The sequence below is a fragment of the Neofelis nebulosa genome, chromosome X (genome assembly GCF_028018385.1).
Source record: "Neofelis nebulosa isolate mNeoNeb1 chromosome X, mNeoNeb1.pri, whole genome shotgun sequence".
NCBI classification, from domain to species: domain Eukaryota; kingdom Metazoa; phylum Chordata; class Mammalia; order Carnivora; family Felidae; genus Neofelis; species Neofelis nebulosa.
This window is the reverse complement of record NC_080800.1, coordinates 102,702,688-102,726,512: the sequence shown is the minus strand read 5'-3', so window position 1 is coordinate 102,726,512 and position 23,825 is coordinate 102,702,688. Positions and strand designations below refer to the sequence as shown.

Below are 23,825 nucleotides of genomic sequence, written 5' to 3'. Positions count from 1 at the left end.
ATAATTTTCTAGATATGTGTAGATTATTAAATTAAATAATGGAGTGGATTCAAAAGGAGTTGAATCATAGATGGTGAAAAGAACCAGGGAAAAGAACTTGGAGATCATTTAGTCCCAACTACCTCATTTTACAGATCAGGAAACTGAGGTCTAGAAAATAGTCCTAAGACTCATTTCTCTCCATCTCACCTGACATAGCCAGCCAAGTGGAAGCCCTAGCTTACATGCAAAGGGTATTATGGAACCAGAGGAGGTGATAAAAGGTAATTAATTATGGTGTACCCTGCTTCCCATTACTTTGCAAGGTAGGCTAGATGGGTGCTTTAGTTAACACACACTTTCTAGTGCTTGGACTCCATCTGTCATCCCATAAATTTATATGTACAAGGATTTTTTTTAAATACATAGCAGAATTTGAAAAGAACTGAAGTTAGGACCAAAAAATAATAAAAACAAGGTTATATATGCACTTACAAGATGTCTGAAGTACACTCTTAGGATACTGGGCTTGCCCTTGGCAGGCTCCTTGCAGGCAAAATTCCTCTGGAATTTAATTAAGACAACTAATTTGAATTGAAACAAGTTGAGGGCAGGGGAAGTGGGTTGACTCAACTATAAGAAATGTAATTCCGGAGAAGCCAGTCTGTAGTTGTGATTAGAAGTCTTTGGAAGCTTCAAAAACTAGGAACAGGGATCTCAACCTCATAGAGTCAGCTGCTCAAGATGAGTTTGGGAAGGGGTTTGGTTCAGGATATACAGGCATGCCTCACTTTATTGTGCCTCCCTTTATTGTGCCCCACAGATACTGAAGGTTTGTGGCAACCTTACAGTAAGCAAATCTGTGGACGCCATTTTTCCCACACCATTTGCCCACTCTGTGGCTCTGTGTCACATTTTGGTAATTCTTGGAATATTTCAAACTTTTTCATTAGTATTATATTTGTTTCAGTGCTCCTTGATCAGTGATCTTTGATGTTACTATCCTATTGTTTTGGGGTGCGTGAACTTGCTATGTAACACAGTGAACTTAAAAGCATCAATGCTCTGTGTCCTGACTGCTACACTTAGCGGCTGTATCCCCATCTCTCTCCCTCTCCTGGGGCCTTCCTGTTCCCTGAGGCACAACAATATTGAAACTAGGCCAATTAACAACGCTACAGTGACCTCTAAGTGTTTAAGTGAAAGGAGGAGTCCCAGGTCTCTCACTTTAAAACAAAAGCTAAGTCATTAAGCTTAGTGAGGAAGGTGTGTTGAGAGCCGAGATAGGCTGAAAGCTAGGCCTCTTGTGCCAAACAGCTAAGTTGTGAATTCAGGAAAGTTCTTGAGGGAAATTACAAGTGCTACTTCAGTGAACACACAAATGATAAGAAAGCAAAACAGCCTTATTGCTGATAGGGAGAAAGTTTTAGCAGTCTGGGTACAAGATCTGACCAGCCACCACATTCCCTTAAGCCAGTGCCTAATCCAGAGCAAGGCCTTAACTCCCTTGAGTTCTGTGAAGGCTGAGAGAGGTGAGGAAGCTGCAAAAGAAAAGTTTGAAGGTAGTAGTGGTTGGTTCTTGAAGTTTATGGAAAGAAGCCATCTCCATAACAGTGCAAGGTGAAGCAGCAAATGCTGATGTAAGAAGCTGCAGCAAGGTATCCAGAAGATCCAGCTAAGATAATGAACATGACTACACTAAACAGCAGATGTTCAATATAGACCAAACAAGCCTTCTATTGGAAGAAGATGCCATGAAGGACTTAGATAGCTAGAGACGAGAAGTCAGTGCCTGGCTTCAAAGCTTCAAAGGACAGGCTGACACTTGTTAGAAGCAAATGCAGCTGGTGACTTTACACTGAAGCCAGTACTCTTTGACCGTTCTGAAAATTCTAGTGCCCTTATGAATTATGCTACCTCTACTCAGTGCTCTAGAAATGGGACAACAAAGCCTGGATGACAGCACAGCTGTTTACAGCATGGTTAATTGAATATTGTAAGACCTACTGCTCAGAAAAAAAAGAATTCTTTCAAATTATAACTACTCATTGACAAAGCACCTGGTCACCCAAGAGCTCTGATGGAGATGTACGATGAGGTTCATGTTGTTTTCCTGCCTGCTAACACAACATCTGTTTTGTAGCTCATGGATAAAAAAGGAATTTCAACTTTCAAGTCTAATTTAAGAAATACATTTCAGGGGCACTGGGGTGGCTCAGTAGGTTATGCTTCTGACTCTTGATTTCGCCTCAGGTCATGATGTCATGGTTCGTGGGATCGAGCACTGCATTGGGCTCCACGCTGACAACAGACATAGAGCCTGCTTGGAATTCTCTCTCTCCCTCTCTCTGCCCCTCCCCCATTCATGTGCGCATGCGTGCTCTCTCTCTCTTTCTCTCTCTCTCTCTCTCAAAAATAAATAAATAAACTTAAAACATACATTTTATAAGGCTCCAGCTGCCATAGATAGTGATTCCTCTGATGGATCAGGGCAAAGTAAAGTTAAAACCTGCTGCTGTAAAGGATGCACCATTCTAGATGCCATTAAGAACATTCATGATTCATGGGAAGCAGTTAAAATATCAACATTAACAGGAGTTTAGAAGATTTGATTCCAACCCTCATGGATAACTTTGAAGTGTTCAAGACTTCATTGGAGGAAGTAACTGTAGATGAGGTAGAAAATAGCAGGAGAGCTAGAATTAGAAGTGAGCCTGAAGATGTGACTGAGTTGCTGCAGTCTCGTGATAAAACTTGCACAGATGCTTCTTATAGATGAGCAAAGAAAGTGGTTTCTTGAGATGGAATCTATTCCAGGTGAAGATGCCATTGAAGATTGTTGAAATGACAGCAAAGGATTTAGAATATTGCATCAACTTAGTTGATAAAGCAGGAGCAGGGTTTGAGAGCATTGGCTCCAATTCTGAAAGTTCTGTGGGAAAAATGCAACCAAATGGCATTACATGCTACAGAGAACTCGTTCGTGAAAGGAAGAGTCAATTAGATGAAGCAAACTTCATTGTCTCATTTTAAGAAATTGCCACAGCCACCCCAATTTTCAGCAACCACCACCTTGATCAGTCAGCAGTCATCACCCTCAAGGCAAGACCCTCTGCCAGCAAAAAGATTATGACTCACTGAAAGCTCAGATGGTTGGCAATTTTTAGCAATAAAGTATTTTTTATTAAGGTGTATACATTGTCTTTTTAGACATAATGCTATTGCATACCTAATAGACTACAGTATTGTGTAACTGTAGCTTTTATATGCACTGGGAAGCCAAACAATTCATTTGACTTGCTTTATTGTGACATTTGACAATGAATTGTTTGGCAATGTCACCAAAGTATGCCTGTATCTCTCAAAGGGCTAGGCTTGCTGGCCAGCAAAAAAAACCATTTGATTGCAACAAATACAACATGTACATGGTCATCTCTCATTTTATGTGAAGAAGCAGACTCAAATAGGGTTTAGAATTTTTCATACAAGTTTATTACTCGGTTCAAAAAAAGGGGTTATTATTTTGATATTAAGGCAAACAACTTCTGCACATGCCAAGATGTCACCCAGTGTATATTAACATACCTCCTCTCATATTTGTAACATTTGCACTTTGGGAATATGATGTTTTTAAAAGAATTCTGGAAATATAAATCCCACAAAACAATGTAACTTTACTTTTGTTCATTCACTAGTTTTTGTAATCCTGACATAAGTAAGAAGATGGCCCCAGTGTTCAGAGATTTCTGTTATTTTCAACCATGAATTTCAGATGAACTTCCAAGTTTGAACATTTTCCTTGCTCTAGGTCAGACAGTATTTTCAATTATTAAAACCGTAATCTTGAAGACAGGCATAATTTTTGTAGCTTACTTGTAAATTTGTAATTTTAATGACTTAGTTTATGCTGAACATGAATAATAAACTATCACCTATTAAACCTGGAGAGCACCAGAAGTTACTAATATGATTTACAATGCGCTGCAAAATGAGATTCATTATTATCTTGCATTTGTAGATTTGCAGTAGAGTAGTGTAAACAAGTATTTACTTTAATTAAGGACATAGAAAGTATTTTGGGGGGCTGTATTCTATGTAGGAAGTAATTACCCAAGAACCAGAAAGCTCCTACTTGGTCAAAAGAATTCTCTGCATTTACTGAATTCTACTAGAAAATCTGTTCATCCTTTTGAAAGACAATAAGGCATGTCTAAAAGCTTATCTACACGTTCCTGATGGCTCCTTTCAGTTTTTGCCAGCTCACCCTGTCTTTAAAGCAAGGTCAGTGGGGAGGGCCTTTACTCTAGGGAGAGAGAATTTGAAGTATCCATGTTACTTTTCTTTTCTTTTCTTAAATTACCTTTGTGGAGCAAGACATTTATTAGTGAGCCTTGACAGATTCTTGAGACTTACAAAATCACAGGTGGAGGGATAATAGGCTAACTTTAGATCATGTTCAAACTTCTCGACTAGCATTGGTTTGGCGGCCCCTCTCCCCGCTGTAAATTGTGCCCATCATTTTGTGTCTCTTTCTGCTCTCTAACATTAATGTCTGCTTCTGTTGATGTTTTGTTTAAAAATGGGTTTTATGGCAACCTTACCTCCAGTTCATAGATCTGCATGGTGATTGGGTAGCTGTGCTCTGTGTATGTATGATCCCCTTTGGGCTCATGTGTATGAACCATTGGGCTGCTTAGAGTATTTTCTTGCAGTGTTCATGGCTGAGTCACAAAAGAGAATGTGCTATAACAAAAGAAGCTTCAAGTTCCCATTTGTATCGTGTCTGTTAACATTCTATCAGCCAGTGCAAACCACAGAGCTGAGTACAAAGTCAACGGTTGTCCAGATATATCTACCTCTTGTAAAACTGAAAAGTTGCATGACAATGAGCATACACACAGGGAGTAGTGAAGGATTGGGTCCACTATTTCGATATTCCTCAAGTTTATGGTAAATCTTACTTCGTGCAAAATATCCCTGTCCTGTATTCCAGATAAATATAATATAACTGTCTTAGCTTGACAGAACTTTTAAATAAATCAATGCATCATTTGATTGGCTTAAAAAATAAAATAAAAATGGGTTTTAGAAGGCTGCTATTTCATATGGATTTGAGTGTTGTTCAAGTCCACTTTTATTAGCTAATCAAATTAGATCCCTTTGTCCTACAATAAAGATCATTTCCCTTGCTTGTTGAAATTTAACTCACTGTTCAAGCCCAAGTTTTCCCAACTGCTTTCCATGAAGTCCTTGTCAACTAATCTAGTTAATGATGATCTCCACATAATTTGAATACCTGTAGTACATGTAATGTGTCTGTACTTGGGTATCTCCTATGGAACAATATTGTTCTCTAATGATCTTATATAAAATGTGTGATATAAAATGTATAACCCCTTAATACAAACAAGATTTACATTTTAATATGAGCACACAGACTAAAGACAGGCTTTATACAGTTAAATTTTCTTCTAGGGAAGTTATTACTGAGTTTATAGATGCTGCCACTGCTCCTGAATTTTGGCCGGGGGGTGCTTTCAGAATAAAATTCCATCTCATTTCTCCATGTCACGTTGTGTTCTTGACCCCAAATGAAATGATCTTGCTTGATAACCCATTTCATTTGACAGACTTCATTCCAACTTATTATTTTAGATATTTCTAAAATTTTAGAAATAGAAATAACCTCAAAGATAGAATATTTCCACTAGGGAACAGGATGAGCGTTTCAGGTTTTGAACACAGTCAGTAAAGACGAGTTCCAGAAAGGTTTGCGGCAGTATAAATAAGTGTGTGGCTCCCTAAGGTGAGTATTTTGAACAAGACAATCCTCATTTGTTTGTATAAATTGTGCTCTGTTGTTAAAAAAAAAAAATCCATGATTCCTTTGTTCTCCGGAGGCATATGTTAAAGTGTATATCCAACGCTTACTGCCTCGACCAGAAGGCCACCTCATGCTTCTACCAAGCATTTATCCTCAGGAAAGTTCCTGAAGTTCTCTGTCTCACTTTTCCTGTAAGTCACATGGTTAGAATCAGGCCTGAAGACCAAATGCGAACACATAGAGAGCAGTGATACATCGGGCCTGCCATGCAGTAAATACTCGCTATATGTCAGCTGCTATTATTGGTTCTATGGAAATCTTCGTTTACATATGCCCTCTTTTTTCAAATCCTGTGGTCAGATTTCATATTTTGCACCCCAGTCATGTTTTATTAAGTGACCATGCGCAGCACTCGTGCTAAAATATCTTTATCTGTTTCTGAGCTCACTCCTTTTCTTGAAACCTCTTTCTGGCTTCCTATTTACCTCTGTTCCAACTTCAAACCCCTTGAAGCCAGTTCCAACGCTTACATCCTATTAACCTCATTGAAATCAGAGACTATACTTCTTTATGGTATCTAGTTCATGTAAATTACATTAATAAATAACAATAATACCATAATGAGCCACACTGAAGAACTAGAAACCTGAAAGGCACTCAGGGAAATACTTGTGGGAAATCTATTTTTATTTTTCTAAAATGAAACTCTCCAGTTGGAGGCCACACGGTGATCGGCTTCACCCCTTCTGAAACGAACATGGACAACTGATGCTGTTAATAAACAAACTCAGGGATCACTGCCTTGACCTTGTACATAGATGAAAACAGAGTGGTTTAGGATATGGAGGCTTCCCACGGTAGTTTAAAAAATGGTCGGAGGTGGTTCTACTTGAACGACCTTACCATCCATGTTGAAAATGGGACAAGGGAGCAATCAGATCTAAAATAGAAAATTACAGCCCAATTTGTGTTCAGGTCTCCTCTGTGTCTCCTTTTGGTGTCCAGAGCCACTGCCTCACACCCTGCACTAAATGTATCAGGGAATGCGCGACTTTGGCATTTGACAGAGCACGTTGTCAAAGTTCTTATCGTTTCCTTGACCTAAATTAATGGAAGCATTCATGACGAGAGCACACCGGTAATGTTAAAGCACATTAAACTCAGACCTTTTGTCTCTACAGAAGAATGTTCTGTTTTGAGATTTCTCATGACGCAAAGTAATGAAACAGCCAAATCACTATGTACATCTGTGTTTGTTGATACTTGACATTTGGTTTTAAAGTGAGATTTAAGAGGACCCTCATTTAGTCTGGTTGGACTCTCCTGTGATCCAATTTATTTGCTGCCATTTGGATTTCATGTCTATGTTGAGCATCCAGTTGCCCCAACATAAAATTAAAAGGCCTTCTTCCTTTAATTAATTATACTTACCATATTCTGCACCATGATTCAGCTCATTCACCTGGAAGAATTGGAATTAACCCTATCTCAGGGCCGTAGACAAATGGCGCTCTCAGCTGAAACTGTGCTTTGGAGAGGTTTTGGAATACAGCTGTAATTGCTATTGGCTCGAATTCAAACTCCTTAATCTAGCATTTGAGGCCTTGCATAATCTGGCCCCAATTTGCCTTGTCCTTTCAGAAAACCTCTTGCACATTCCCTGCACAAGGTAGTTGCTTAATAAATCCGTTGTGTTCTTCCTTCTCCCCAGCTTTCTTTGTTATACTCGAATCAAACTGGTGTCTTCATGGTTCTCTGCTTTTCAAACTACCCGTCCTTTAACGTCCACTGAAGTCCCACCCTTTCTTGAAAGTTTTCTTTATTGTATAGTCTCTACTTCTCATTTGAAAGTGCAATCATATTATTCTGGAAAGATAAAAGTGGTTTTGTTTGTTTGTTTGTTTGTTGTTGTTGTCATTACTTGCCTTTTAGCTGTAATGGAATCAGTAAATCCCCTCCTGATTTAACGTGGAATCTGTTGGTAAGCAGCTGTTCGGTTTCTAATCCTGAAATGCAGAAAATAAAATTGGACTTTCAACTGGAATATCTATTTTTAGGAGCTCTGTATTAGACATATGTTTTCATATGGACTACTCAGAACCCGACCACATCTGTACGATAGTTGCTAACATAGGGCGGCCTGAATAAATTAGGTTTTTGTGTCACTAAAATATTTTCAGGGACTTAAGAGTGTTTGCAAAAAGCTAGGTCAAAAGTTAATATGGAGACGGATTAAAGAATTTGAAAGATCAGACACCTATTAGGTGATTATAGTACTTCAGGATTATAATTTGGATTTGCTAAAGAATATGCACAATTCTCAGATTTCACCATTAAAAGTCCACTTACTAGTCTAAAATAAAAACCTTCAATACGTAGTTTCTCCAGAAAAGTATTTCATACATTTTCTTTATTATTTCACTTTGCTTTTAAAAGCATAAAAATACAGATATTTCAGCATATGTGTTTTCTTTTTAAGGAAGAACAGTGTTCTGGTTTTTTTTTTTTTTTCTTTCAAATAAGTAACAACTCACTGGAAGGTTGTTTGTGATGTTTCTATAAAAACACTAGGCATTTTAAAGAAGAATGAAATTCAGAAACCCAGGTCGGCAAATTGAAAGTATTAGGGAAAAAATTTTTCAAAAAGGAATTTAAATACTTGTACCAGCACTCCATGTTTTCCTTTTATGGTTAATGCTCAAATGCTTCCCTTTAAAATTCACACATATACTACTTAGCTGATAATAACAACACTCTCTACTCCCCTTCTTTAAAGCATGTGATTTATTGTTCTAGCAGTGGGACTGAGCTGCTGATGCATTCATACACTCCCCTTGGTGAAAAATGCCATGCATATGTTTAGCAGCTGGCAGAAGTCGGGCGTTTAGTTTGTTGCCAAGAAATAGAAAAACGCTAAATGTCCCAGTCCCGTGTTGTTGGCCTAAATAGAAGCAGCACTGTGCCATGAAGAGTTCCAAGCTTGGGCTTAGGAGACATGGATGCTAATTCTATGAACTTCTGGAAGTTCATGCATTAGTTTAGTTTTTATTTTTTTTAAATTTTAAAAGTTTATTTATTGAGAGAGAGAGAGAGAGAGAGTTCGAGCAGGGGAGGGGTAGAGACAGTGGGAAGAGAGAGAATCCCAAGCAGGCTTCACACTGTCAGCACAGAGCCCAATGCGGGGCTCGAACTCATGAACTGTGAGATCTTGACCTGAGCCGAAATCAAGAGTCGGAAGCTTAACCAACTGAGCCACCTGGGCACCCCCGTGCATTAATTTATTAACTTAATATTTGCTGAGCTAAGGACAAGGCCTTGGGCTAGGTGTGGGGGCTGTGGTAGAGTAAAATAGGCAAGATCCCTGCCCTGATGAAACTTACAGTCTGAAAGACAGACATTATTAAAATAATCACACATATAACTGTACCTGTTAACCCGTCCCTGTGATAAGTATATGGAAGGAAAGATAGAGTGCTGTATAATAGGGGAATTTAAACAAGTCAGGAAGGTCAAAACAGACTTCCCTGAGGAAGTAATGATTCATGCCTGAAGTTACAAACTGGGCAAAGGTGGGGAGGGAAGGTCATTCCAGATATAGGAAAAGCATGTGCAAAGGCCCAGGGGTGTGAGGAGATTTGGCAAATTTAAGGGACTGAAAGCAAGGTAGAGCAGGGGGAGTGAGGGTGCAGGTCGTACAAGATGAGGCTGCAGAGGTCATCAGGAGCCAGGTAGTACATGAAAGAGTTTGTTGTTTATCCTGAGATCAATGGGAGGCCTTTCGAAAGAGTTTTAGGCAGAGATAGGATGTGCTCAGATTTGCAATTTGAAAAGATCAGTGACTAGAGCGTGAAGTGCAAATCAGAATGGGGCCAGAGGAGAAGCAGGGAGACCACCTGGGGACTGTTGCAGTGGTCCAGAGCAATGATGATGGCAGCTTGGACTAGGATGGTGGCAGTGGAGAGAAGTAGAAAAATTCAACAGGGAGTCTGTAAAATTGGAAGAGCTTAGACTGGATCTAGGGATAATGAAGAGGGGGCTGTCACGGACGACTTGGAGCTTGCAGGCTTGCATAACTTGGTAGATGGTGGGTGATTCTTTGAAATCAGGAACACCATAGGGGAACTGTGACTGGTGTTGGGCAACCAGCAGGGCAACGAAAACCATGCATTTTTAAATCAGATGTCTTGAGTTTGAGTCACTTAACTTGTTTGGGCCTCAATTTCCTAATCTCTGAGATAAGGGCAATGAATCATTGAGGTCTCCTCTAGAGCAGAGGTCGGCAAATTTTTTTCTTTAAAGGGCCAGATCGTATTTTTGGCTTTATGGCACATGCGGTCTCTGTTGCAACTACTCTGCTCGGCTGTGGTAGCTGGATTTAAAGGACTGTAGCCCAGTTACCAGGTAGAACAGTCCTTAGGCTATGTCCACACAAACGTGCCAACTGATTTGATCAGCTGCTGGAAATAATCAGTCAGTTCGATGACGAGCTGTTTGCATCATGATTAAATGAGTCAAATCAGTACAACTGGGTGATGTAGTAGACTTGAATAGACCTGCCAGTACGTATGTATTATAAATATAACAGACTCTGCTGCCAGCCTAAGGGGTGACAATCAGGAGAGTGTGGATTACCCACCGATACAAAAACGAAGCAAAGCAAATCGGAACAATCATCATGAAATTAGGGATAAACTAGGCAGTAGAAGTTATGTTTTTGCTGATGCTGCTTCCTGTTCCACTCACGGATGTCACCACTGCCTCTGTGCTGGAGCCTCAGTGTAGCTAGTGGGGACAACCCAGTATCAGGGATGGTGTGTGTGTGTGTGTGTGTGTGTGTGTGTGTGTGTGTGTTGTGTAGACATGCACATTTAGGAAAATAAAATTATATGATGAATATTATATTTCAATCTGCTTTTTAACTTAATGTTTTGGACATTTGTTAATTTTAACTCACTTTTTGTTCCAAATATGCCTATTCTTAACTTTGTGGACTGTCTGTATTTAATTCTCGTTTGACTTTGTCCTTGCCGCCTAATATTTTTTGGAAATAGTTTCTTCTCATTCTCAATGTTTGTGTAAACCTTTGTGTTGGAGGGGATAGACACATCATATAATGTATTCCTAAAGCTCAGTAATTTTAGGTTTTGAATAATACACTAGTGTGGACGAAATGTTTTTCTGCTTCTCACCATTAACAAGGATGATCAAGGGTTAACCATGTTCGAACATGACTTATACACTAGGTATGCAAAATGAGGCTTCTGAGTATACGGGCTATGGCAATTGGGTGAATAATTGACTATCTCAGGAAAAAGTGAAAATTTTAATCGAATCATACCCATAATTCATCCTTATGGAATGCTAGTTCATTTCCATTCTTTACAGCTTGTTATGAATGAATATAAGAAAGCTAAGCCTAAAGCCAAAGATATTTTTCATAAAATTCTTTCAATTTGAGACAGGTAGGTTGACATTTCCATGATTTATTTAATGAGATACTTTCTCTTTCATGCTATATTATTGTTATTTAATATTTATTGAACACTCTAGACTGAGATGGTTGGAGGGGGAAAAGAAGGGTGTTTGTCAAGTCTTAGTTTACATCAGTAATGAGCAAAAGTTTTGCTGTAGCACTGAGTCAAAGCCACTAGCTCTCCCTATCATGTCTGGAACATGACCGGCATGCAGTAAGGTAGCCCAAACTAAAGTAGCCAAAGTCTGGAAGCCAGGCAGATGGAGAGGGGCTGGACAGAGCACTGCAAAGATCCAGGAAGGTTTGGTGATAGGGAATAAACAGAAGGAAGTCTAGACATGTAGGTAATTGTCCTCAGGGAAGCTGAGCTGTAAAATACAAAACCTAATGAGGTTGTGTGTGCATCAGAGAAGGCCAAAGGCAGATGTTTTGTATTCTGTGAGTCACTGAATGTCAGGACTAGCCCTACTGGGAGATGAAGGGACCTGAGATTTGAAGCCAGATTTGCAGAACTACTGGGGTGAAGACACTTCCCACATCTAGGGGCACTGTAGTTTTTGGGAAGGGAATTACAAGGAGGCAAGACAAAACACTTGGTTTCCAGAACTATCATCAAAGATGGGGCTTCATTGCGAAGGAGCAATACCGAAATAGTAAGAGTTCACAAGGTTAGAGCAAGTCCAGCAGCAAAGCTGGTTTGATGCCAGATATTAGAGTCACATAGAGATTTAAAAAAAAAAAAATTAAGATTCCACTTGTTTAAATCACAATGTGGTCCCAGATTCTGGGATGGGGAGCATTGGTCATAAATGTGGGGTCTTAGTGACACTGGCTCCTTATATTAGAAGAATATGGAGTCAAGACATCTAAGTATATACTATCATTGTCAGAGTAGGATGATAAGTGGTATAAATTCCCTTTTTTTCTGTCAATCAAGTGACTGAAAATTATGGTAGAAATATTCTGAGAATGACTTTGCTACATGAATTTGAATTCTCTCTCTCTTATACACACACACACACACACACACACACACACACTTATTCACTCATGCTGTCATAAATATGTGGATGCATAAGAAGAGAATGGAGCTGGCTTTAAGTGTACATAGCCATCCCTGTGATGAGACGTGCCCTCCCCCAACCATGGCCATCTCCTGCCTTGACTGCCTTGAAATCCCTCTACTGGTCACTACTTTGGGAAGAAAAAGAGATGGTTGCTGCATGGTTGCTTTGAAGGGAATATATTCCAGATATTTCAGGGAAAACACCGAAGGGAGATAGGAAGTGGTGCTTTGTCCAGGGATCATCTTGTAACAAAATCCTTAAGTAGGCGTGGAATCGATCTCTGCATCTCTCCCACCTCACCTTTCATACCCTTTTCCCCAGTATGTCAAGTCTATCAAATTATGTTCAACCTCTTCTGCCCAAAACCAAAACTCCCAATCATATAGCTTCAATCTACCTTTCTAGCCTTATCACACTCTCTACTCTCCTATACTGTCCCTCTACTTCAGACAGACAGACAGACCTGCTCAGTATTCTGTGAACGACATCAGCATATTCCCACCACCATGCATGGGCTCATACTCTTCCCTCTGCCTACAAACCTTTCTGTGGGATTCTATGTTTGCCTCTTGCAACCACCTACATCCTAGGTATCTACATCTCAGTTCCTCCACTTACTGTGTGACTCTGAACAAGTTGTTTCACTTTCTCTAAACCTTGGTTTCCACACGTTTAAGATGAAAGGAATAGTCCCTTCCTTGTAGGGGGGTTAGGTTGTGAGAATTGAATGAGATAATGAATAAAAGGCACATAGTACAGTGCCTGATACGTAGATGCTCGCTCACACGCTCACTTGTTCACTTGCTCATGCTTGCACTCTCCTTCTCCCACCCCCTCTGGTTTATGATTGTATCTTAAATACCCTACCTCTTTCATGAAATCCCCGATTGATTTTTTTATGTGCTTTGGACCTGTTTCAGCATTCTTTTTCATTTCCAGAAATTCTTTCATAGTTCATTATCACTACTATTACACTGGCAATAGATAATCGTGATATTGTGATTTATAAAAGAAATATATATTTGGTTGTTGTCCACTGTTCCTGGCACAGTGAACACTCTTGGAATTTCCTAATTGGTGAGAGCAATGCAATTGACTCTTGTTATGTTAACGGAGTGACTTTTGGACCTTACTTACCTAAGGATGGGGCTGATTGCCACAGAGGCAACCATGTGACCAAAGGGTTGGAACTTTCAGTTCCACCCCCTGACCTCCAGGGAGAAGAAGCGCCTAGAGATTGAGTTTAAATGCAAAAGGCCAATGATTTAACCAGCCATGCCTTCATAAGGAAACTTCTATAAAAACGTAAGAAGGACAGGGTTCAGAGAACTTTCAGTTTGGTGAACACGTGGAGGTTTGGGGAGAGTGGTGCACCTGGAGGAGGCACGGGAGCCCTGGTCCCCTTCCCACATACTTTGTAAGATGCATCTCTTCTATATGCAACTCTTCCTGAGTTCTACCCTTTATAATAATCTGGCGATCTAGTAAGTAAAATGTTTCTCTGAGTTCTGCGAGCTGCTCTAGCAGATTAGTTGAACGTGAGGAGGGGGTCGTTGGAACCTTGCCAGTCAGGTAATAACCTGGACTTCAACTGGTGTCTAAAGTGGGAACAGGAGTGGCACTTTCATAGAACTGAACCTTTAACCTGTGGAATCTGATGCCACCCCTGGATAGATAGAATTAAGTTAGTGTCCTGAGAATTGCTTTCTGGTGTGGGGAATTCTCCCTGCTACATTGGAATTGATACCAGAATCAATTTAATAATGATAGCAACCATTTTTTTAGAGCTCTTACTTCATGCCAGGCACTATATTAAGCACTTCACATGCGTTACCACATTCAGTCCCTACCCCAGTTCTGTGGGGGAGGCACGTTTCCTCTTTCTCCAGGCACCAAATTCTCCATGTCTATGGGGAAAGTTAAAAATGCATCTATTCTTCTTTCTAGCCTTAGTGACTAGCACTGTGGCTGTGATGTTATAGGTACTCGATGGAAGATTGTTGGTTAAGTGAGTGAATGTGGTTTTCTTGCTGCTCAAAGCCTCCAACCATGGTGTGTTACCTAGGCTTGAACACCTGAGCTCATTCCTAGCTCTGCCCACATTACCTTGTATCTTTCATACCTTCGATACCCTCAAGGTTTTTATTTCCGCTGGACAGTTGATAAATTAATCCTGATAGGATGAGAGCAGCAGATAATTACGGTGAGTATGTTAATGTGTCACCCCTCCTACATAGCTTATTTGCATTTTAATGGGGCAATTCTGGAGATAATCCCTTAAGGCAAAGGAATGAATCTTGAGGGTGAGAAAGCCAGATTCGGTGCCAAGCTGCAGTTGTGGAGGTGGGGAGAAAGGTGGTGATGTACAGGTTTCAGAAGTGACACCATATAGACAGCTGCCTACTTCACCTATGTGCTGTGTCAGCTTTGATGAATAATTTTTAAAAGACAGAATTATGATCTATTGCTGTTCTTCCTTAATTTTATATGAGATTTGTTGATTCTCTAGAGCAAAACCTCAAAGCCCTTTTGGGCAAAGACGAATGGCTAAGCCTAATAAGATGCATGGTGCTGTGAAATTAGATTAATTAAGTAGGATTTGAGTTGAAGTTGTTTTCAAGACAAAATTTGTCCAAAATGTATTCTTGCGAAATGTTCGTTTGCAGTGCCTACAGTGCACCACATTGAATGTAATTCTTCTTTTGATAATGGGAAGGAGAGCATGTAGTCAGCCAGTGCAGAAGAGGAGAAAAATATCTCACTCTATACCCTTCTCTCATCCTGAAGTTATACCTTTCTCTCATCCCAAAGACTTGCTTAACTCACCATGTATATTCCATTTTGGTCAATTATATCCCTAAGAGGTCTATAAGAAGTATATTACCACAGATTTTTTTAAGTTTTAGTAATTCTCCTAAAACATATGCACATAGTCAGCTTTAATACATAAATGATTCATTTTCACGTTGATGGAGCTGGATTATTTTCAAGTAACAAGATGATGTCATTTACCATAGAGGATTAATTAAATCTCTTCCAAATGGCTTTCTGACCTAGTGTGAATGCTTGAGATGGCCATTTATTCAACAAGTGTGTGACGAACACCAACTATTTACCAGAAACTAAAAGGCACAATGGAAATGTAAAGATTATTAATAAATATACTTAATATATTTTCAAGCCAGATCTTGGGTTTCAAACTTTTTTCCTGTAGAAGACCTCTTTTAGAAACTGCTTCCATTTGGTTCCATTGATATATTTACCTTTTCTTACACCAACACTACACTTTCTTGATTACAGCCATTTTGTAACGTTTTAAAATCAGGTAGCACAATTCCTTCAACATTGTTCTTCTTTTTCAAGACTGTTTTGGCTATTCTGAATCCTGTGACTTTCTACTTGAATTTTAGAATCAGCTTGTCAATTTCTACCCAAAAAAAAAAAAAAAAAGCCTTCTGTTACTTTGATTGGGAAGGCAGTTTGGGGAGAATCAACATCTTAATGATACCTATCCACAAACATAATGTGTTTCTTCATTTACCTAGATCTAGTTTAGTTTCACTCAGTAATGTTTCACTGTTTTAAGCACAGAGGTCTTGCACATTTTTGTTAAAATTTTTCTTAAATATTTTGTGTTTTTGATGCCATAGTAATTGGCATTGTAATTTTTCTAGTTGTTTGTTGCTAGTATGTAGAAATACAACAAGATTTTCTTTTTTTTAATACAAAAGATTTTCATAGAGTGATCATGAATCCTGTGACCTTCATTAATTCACTTAGTTTCTAGTAGCTAATTTGTAATCACCTTAGGATTCTCTGTGTAGACAGTCATGCCATTTGCAAAAAAAAAAGTAGTTTTATTTCCTTCTTTAAAATCTGAATCCTTTTTATTTCTTTTGCTTGCCTTATTATGTGGCCTAGATTTTCTAGTACAATATTGACTAGAAGTGGTGAAGCTAGACATCTTTCCCTTGTTCCTGATCTTAGAAGAAACATTTCTAATCTTTCCCTTGTTCCTGATCTTAGAAGAAACATTTCTAATCTTTCACTATTAAGTATGATGTTAACTATAAGTTTTTTTATAGATGCCCTTTACAGCTTCAAGAAATTCTTTCTTATTCATAGTTTGTTGAAAAATTTTTAAAATCATTAGTGGGTGTTAAATTTTGTTGAATATTTTTCTCCACTCATTGAGATGATCGTATGAATTTTATCTTTTATTCTTTCAATAGTGTGAGTAACGTTGGTTGATACTTGAATATTGTACCAATCTTGCATCCCTGGGATAAACCCTATGTGGTTGTGATTTATTTTCCTTTATATATTACTTGATTTCATTTGGTAATTTTGTGTTCATGATTTTGTGTTTATGTTTATAACACATAATAATGTATACTTTTTTTGTAACGTATTTGACATATTTGTGGATTGGAGTTACGCTGGCCTAGTAAAATGAGTTGGGAATATTTTCTCTTCTGTTTTCTTAAATAGCTTGTTTAAGATGACTATTATTTATTTTTAAAATGTTTGACAGAATTCACCAGTGAAACTATCTGAGTCAAAAGTTCTGTCTTTGGAACTGGTTTAAAAACTACAAGTTCAGTGTCCTCAATAGATATGGGGATAATTAGGTTTTTTTAATTGCTTTTTGCATAAGTTTTGCCAGTTTTTAAAGGAATTTGCCCATGTCATCTGTGATATTGAATTTGTTGCTATAAAGTTGTCCCTAATATTCCCTTATTTTCTTTAATGTCTGTAGGATCTGTAGTGCTGTCCCCACCTTTCATTCTTGATATGTCTTCCACCGTATTTGGTGCTGGTTCAAAATAGTTCAATCCCGAACAATGTATAATTATGAATATCCCTCTTTAGCCAGTGTTTCTTAATCTCCAAGCACTTGTTTCTCTTTTCCATAATCTACCACCTACCCTTCCCAAACTACTATAATTACCCAGAAAAGTGATTTTATTTTTCGGTATAAACAAACCACTGCTATTTTTTTCCAGAGAATTTTTAATCAATAAGAAACAATAGATTACCTTGAGCCAATCAAACCTTATTCCAAAAATAGCTACTACCTTTGAACTTTGGTAAGCTATAGTTTTCAGACTGTTTGAGAAATAATAAAAATCTGATATTAGTGTAAATGCTTGGATTAATCATCCAGAGGTCATGGTTCTAGAGGTGTTCTTCTAAAATCCTCGGGGGTGAAACATAAAAGTAGTTAACAAATGAAACAAATGAACATAGGGGAAAAACAAAAGAGAGAGGCAAACCATAAACCAGACTCTTTAACTACAGAGAACAAACTGAGAGGGTTGCTGGAGGGGAGGTGGGTGAGGGGATGGGCTAAATGGGTGATGGGTATTTAGGAGGGCACTTGTGATGAGCACTGAGTGTTGTTGTATATAAGTGATGAATCACTAAACTCTACTCCTGAAACTAATATTATACCCTATGTTAACTAACTAGAATTTAAACAAAAACTTGAAACAAAACAAAACAGAGTTAAGAAGTATAAAATCTTAGCTGAAAATTAGATAAGTGTCTTTGAAGGCAGACTCATACCATCTTTTAAAATTGAAAAATAGGTGAAGGGGATGAAGAGGTACAAACTTCCAGTTATGAAATAAATAAGTCACAGAGGTGGCGAGTGTAGCATAGGGAATATAGTCAATAATATTATAATAGTGCTGTATGGTGACAGATGGTGACTACACTTATTGTGGTGAGCATTGAGTAATGTATGTAATTGTCAAATTACTGTGTTATACACCTAAAGCTAATATAACATTGTATATCAAATATACTTCAATAAAAGCTAATATAGGGGCACCTGGATGGCTCAATTGGTTAAACGTCCGACTTTGTCTCAAGTCATGATCTCGGGGTTTGTGAGTTCGAGCCCCGCGTCTGGCTCTGTGCTGACAGCTCAGAGCCTGGAGCTGCTTTGGATTCTGTGTCTCCCTCTCTCTCTTCCTCTCTTTGCTCTTCCTCTGCTGATGCTCTGTCTCTCCTTCTCTCAAAACTAAACATTAAAAAAATTAAAAATAATACAAGCTGATATCACATTGTATGTCAACTATACTTCAATAATAATAAAAAAAATGATACATGCACCCATAATGCAAAGCATGTGGACAATCTATATCATTCATAGTTCCAACATCTTAACTGCTGTCACTTGTATGCATTTTCATTTGGCCCTTTTTAGGTGTTTCTATTTGGTCCTTTTTATGTACTGATTTGTTTTAACTTAGTTATAAACAATAGAGTATATTTATTTTTCCTTCACTTAACATTATGTCATAAGCCTGTTTTCAAGTGTCTACATAAATTTCTTTGCCTTCGGTTTTTTAAAATTTTATTTTATTTAAAAATTTTTTAAGTTTATGTATTTATTTTGAGAGAGAGAGAGAGAGAGAGAGAGCATGAGCAAGCAGGGGAGGGGCAGAAAGCGAGGGAGAGAGAGAATCCCAAGCAGGCTCTGCACTGGCTGCATTCACAACTCACCAGCTGTGAGATCATGACCTGAGCCAAAACCAAGAGTTGGAGGCTTAACTGACTGAGCCACCCAGGCACTCCTTAAATTTTATTTTAGAGAGAGAGAAAGAGAGAGAGCGAGTGGGGGAGAGGGGCAGAGGGAGAGAGAGAATACAGAGCAGGCTCCATGCTCACTGCAGAGCCCAATGTAAGGCTCAATCCTATGACCCTGGGACCATGACCTGAGCTGAAATCAAGAGTCAGAGGCTCAACCAACTGAGCCACCCAAGCACTCAGCCTTCACTTTTTAAAAATTTTTTACTATTTCATTTGAGAGAGCGAGCATAAGCAGGGGAGAGGCAGAGAGAGAGGAAGAGAGAGAATCCCAAACAGGCTTCACACTACCAGTGCAGAGCCCGACGTGGGCCTTGATCCCATGAACCGCAAGGTCATGACCTGAGCCGAAATCCAGAGTCAGTCCAATTGAGTCACCCAGGCGCCCCTGCCTTCACTTTTAATGATGGCATAATAGTAAATCAAGTGGCTATACAAAAATATAACTATTTTCCTCCTTTGACCTGTTGGATTTTTTCCCCCAGTATTTTGATTCTCTAAACAATACTAAAATGAGTATCTTCACATATATAACTTTTCCCAGTATTTTTCATTTTTTAATTAGTATAGTTGCACAGAGGTGAGATTATTATCATGTGTTAAATAAGAAAGCCACAAGAGTTTTGTTTTGTTTTTTTTTTTTAATTTGTCAACCATAGAGACTTGTGGTCATGAACTTTTGTACTGGATTTTTTTTTTTTTTACATGTTGACGATGATGATTAATGTTATTATCATGGGATCTCAACTTGGTATACTAAAAAAAAATTCTTCTGTGCAAAATATAAGGCATAGTGTAGCAGAAACATAGAAGCACGTTAAGCCTTTCAAGATCATGGAGTTATCGGGAACCCAGGTCTACGAGAAGGCTGTGGTAAAGGAACGGTAGGGAGAGGTGTGCATTTGGTTCCACTGAAGAGTCAGAAGACATGTAGCAGCTTAAAAAGTCCTGCCACTGAGAGATCTGAGACACATTCAACTGGAAGGCCCTTGTTTCATAGAAAAACATTTAAATATTCTCTGTAAGAATTCAAAGTTGCAAACAATATGATTGCTTCTAAGGTTTTGGGCATTATATTGCCTTGTATTCAGAGAGAAGTATGTAAGTATTTCATATGAGAGTCCCTGCAAGAGAGTTTTGTATGATCAAGTAAACCCTAGGACAGTAGACTCCATGCTTGGAAAAGTCAAGAACGCTTTCACATTCCTCCTCAGCGTAAGGTTTAAGTAGTATACGAAAGTGACAACTTCATTTCATTTCTTTTTTTTTTTTAAGTTTTATTTTTATTTCTGACAGAGAGAGAGAGAGAGTGCAAGCATGAGCTAGGGAGGGGCAGAGAGAGAGGGAGACAGAGAATCCGAAGCAGGCTCCAGGCTCCGAGCCGTCAGCACAGAGCCTGACATGGGGCCCAAACTCACGAACCGTGAGATCATGACCTGGGCCGAAGTCGGACACTTAACCGGCTGAGCCACCCAGCCACCCCCATTTCATTTCTTAATTAAGAGGAGAAAGGTCCCCCCTAACTAACGTAAGCAGAAAGATTCATGAAAAAAATCAAAAGTATATGCTATGGATACCCGTTCCCAAAGAAATCTCACACCTTAATATTTCATTTTCACCGACTGAAAGCAATCAGGGATCAGGGGAAAGGGAATATAAGAAATAGAACATGAAAGAACTTCTTTAACATGTATCTGATTTTGAGTGGAGCTGTTGTCAGTAGTATTAATTAAACAATAATAGCGATCACCTGTCCTTATATTTCCCCTGTGCGTCAGCTTGTATACCATTCTTCCTAACTTACGTGCCGACTGTCGGTTAGAAACTGTAAACTTTTAACTACCAGATTTCCCCCCACTGGCACCACAGCTCAGTACAGTTGATGTGCCACATTTAATTTTCAATGCTTTTTAAAATGATGTTTGAGTTGTGATGTTGTGTAGAAATGTCAGGGCTCCTGACTTGTCAACCTCATTATGCTGTGCTCCAGTGACTGCTTCCCAAACATTAATTACATTGCACAGAGACCATGTCTATTGTTTTTAGGGTTTTTTCCCCTTTAAACTATGAACTTTAAATTGCTTTAAAAATTAAATGCAGCTAGTTAGTGTTTATAATATTTTCTTAATTCAACACAATTAGAAGTCAAGGCTACGTTTTATATGAAATGCTCGCGGCGTTGCCAAAAGATAGCCCACACCCAGTTCATTTTCTTTGACAAGTAGTTTGTAAATGATTACAACTCATGCCACATTTGTCAACCTATGTGTGTTCTGATGTCAAGATACCTTAGAGATATAAATGACTACTTATCTCTAAGCACAGTGGATGTCATCCATGTGTTAGTCACACTTGCTCATGAGTAAATGCTTTCAGGTGACAGTGCATCAAAGAAAGTTATAGTGGGCCTAGAGGCTTATTCAGAGGTGTGTGCCTTGATGGTAGTATTTTTATAAATTCAGCATGATTGAAAAATCAAATGCCTTGCTTAATCAAACAATATGCTCTGTACCACTCCCAAGGAAGAGAATTTAGTAAACTGCATTAAATGTAAAACAATAATGAATGGAATATACTCAGTTTTTGAATATTCAGAAGGCATTTCCAGTTTATGCTGTTCTTCAGGGTCGTCGTTAGAACTATCTTTTATGGTACTGGCTAAAGCCCCGATCAATAGTGGTTTCTTGCTGACAGAATGCCAGAACACAGAGTGTTGACTGTAATTCACAGGCTTTGTTGAAGACAAAAGGCTTAGGGTCGTTTACTGTGGGCATTTTTAACCTGAAATTTTTTAAATAAACACCAAATGAGACTCAGTGAAAAAAAATTCTAGAAATGCCAATTCTTTTTCGGTGACTTGAGGCCAGTAGCTTTTTCCAGGACTTGTATAACATTGGCAGAGGGGGGAAAAAAGCCCAGGTTTGTATCACTGAATCCTATTAGAAAAATTTTATATAAGCACATGGGTACTACAATTTACAGGAAGTCTGAAATCTTAACTTACTCAACCGTGTTCATTCATATGTTCAAGCAACCAGTGATATAACACCAAGTCCCTTTGAGGCTGTGAAGGGGAAGACATTTATCACTATTAGTTTCTATCTAGGAATGAGCTCAATTCTTCTCACTTAATATTAAAGCCACGGAAGGCATTCCGTGAGGATTTAGGCTAGTCCTATCTCTGCCCTGAGGCTCAATCGGGTCCTGCTAGAATTCAGCCCCATAAAATCAGTTGTTGCTGGGATACTTTGACTTGGGAAGCAAGCACAAAGGAAAGCACTCTCCAGTCACAAGATCTCTTCCTTAATGGTTTACTCAGGGGCCTAAATATCAAAACTAGAAATTAATACCTTTAGTCAAAGATGTGGGATTTCCAAATGACCTCTGTACATTTTAACTTCTTCAAAATTAGTTCTGATTCATCATTAATCATGTTGAATAAGTTGTTGACAGGGAGACATCTGGAAAAGACACGAGAGAAAGGGATATATAGACATATCAAGTAAACTTTGATATAGAAGATACAAGAGGAATAGATTTGGAATAGAGGTGAAGGGAAAGTGTTATAGTAGGGTCACTTATTTGGTCTAGGAGCAGCAAAAAGCCACTGAGATTCTGAAGAAGTGAGGGAAAGGGATTTCCTGTGTGTGTGTGTGTGTGTGTGTGTGTGTGTGTGCGTGTGCGCGCGCGCGCATGCTCACGCACACGTGCACATGCTCACATGCGTATATTCGTGATTAAGAGAGAAGGCAGTGATTTCAGAGAAAAATTTTACCAGCTGATTGTAATCTATGAGAATTGGTAAATAATTACTGAAAAGCATTGTTATTCTTTAATTTTTATTATTGGAAGTCCTTTCCGTTTTGGATATAATTTTGTTTCTGTCAAATCTTCATTATCATTCTTGCATATACTGTTCCCTTGTCAAGATTTCCCTCCATTGTAAGTAATCTGATTCATTGAGGGTCTATTATGGTTGCTCAGGTTTGGGTTGGTGACTTTCTCAACCAAATCTATTTACTCATGATTCATGAAATGATATGTGTCCATGTATGTGTGTATTTCAGGCAGTGTGTTAGGCATTTTATGTGCTTCTGAGATATACAGAATTAAGTAAGCTACTAAACCTCTCTAAGCCTCTGCTTTTCACACTTATGATAGGAAAGGTTAGATGATGAGGATACTAATGACAACAATGATGGCAGCCAACAATGAGGAAGTGAGTGCTTATTGTGTGTACCACACAAGCATAGGAACTTCACATATGTTATTTTAAAATAGTGTGCAATATTATTTTCCTCATTATATTAGACTAATATGTTCATTGTGAGAAAACATAAGACCATAAAAAGAAAATAATAAAAGTTTGTCTTGAATGCTATCATCTAATAATCAACCTAAGAATTCTCTCATCTAACCATTACTGATACCTTGCTGATGTATATATTTTCAAACTTGTTGCTACAAAATACATCCAGCATATGTTTTTGTTAATTATCACAGTAACATTGCAAGGCAGATATTGTTATTCTAATTTTATAGATGGGCAAACATGAAATTAAGTGGATGGGAAAGCTGGTAGTAGAACCCAGGTCTGTCTGTCTCCAAAGCTTGCTTCAATATGCTGTTTGTCATTCTGCTGTAATAGAGGTACTTAAGGATGCATACTCCTCCCTTTGGCCAGTTAACCGTCTGCACTTAAAAAGAACTCCAAAATATTTTATTTCTTCCCTTATGCAAACCGGCTTCCCAGTAAGCAGTCACCTGCATGTAAGACAAGGTTTACCAAATGAGAAAGATTGGCCATACCAGTTGGAGGACCAAGTCCTCCAAAATGACAGTGATATTTCTGGAAAAGACCCCTGTCTCACCTCGCAGATGCCTC

At 38.6% G+C, this 23,825-nt stretch overlaps 1 protein-coding gene across 5 annotated transcripts in view; it reads left to right on the top strand.

The window, feature by feature from the left end:
* Window positions 1-23,825, top strand: part of TENM1 (teneurin transmembrane protein 1) — a 789,989-nt gene that overhangs the window by 187,487 nt on the left and 578,677 nt on the right. The gene's annotated exons all lie outside the window — the stretch shown is intronic.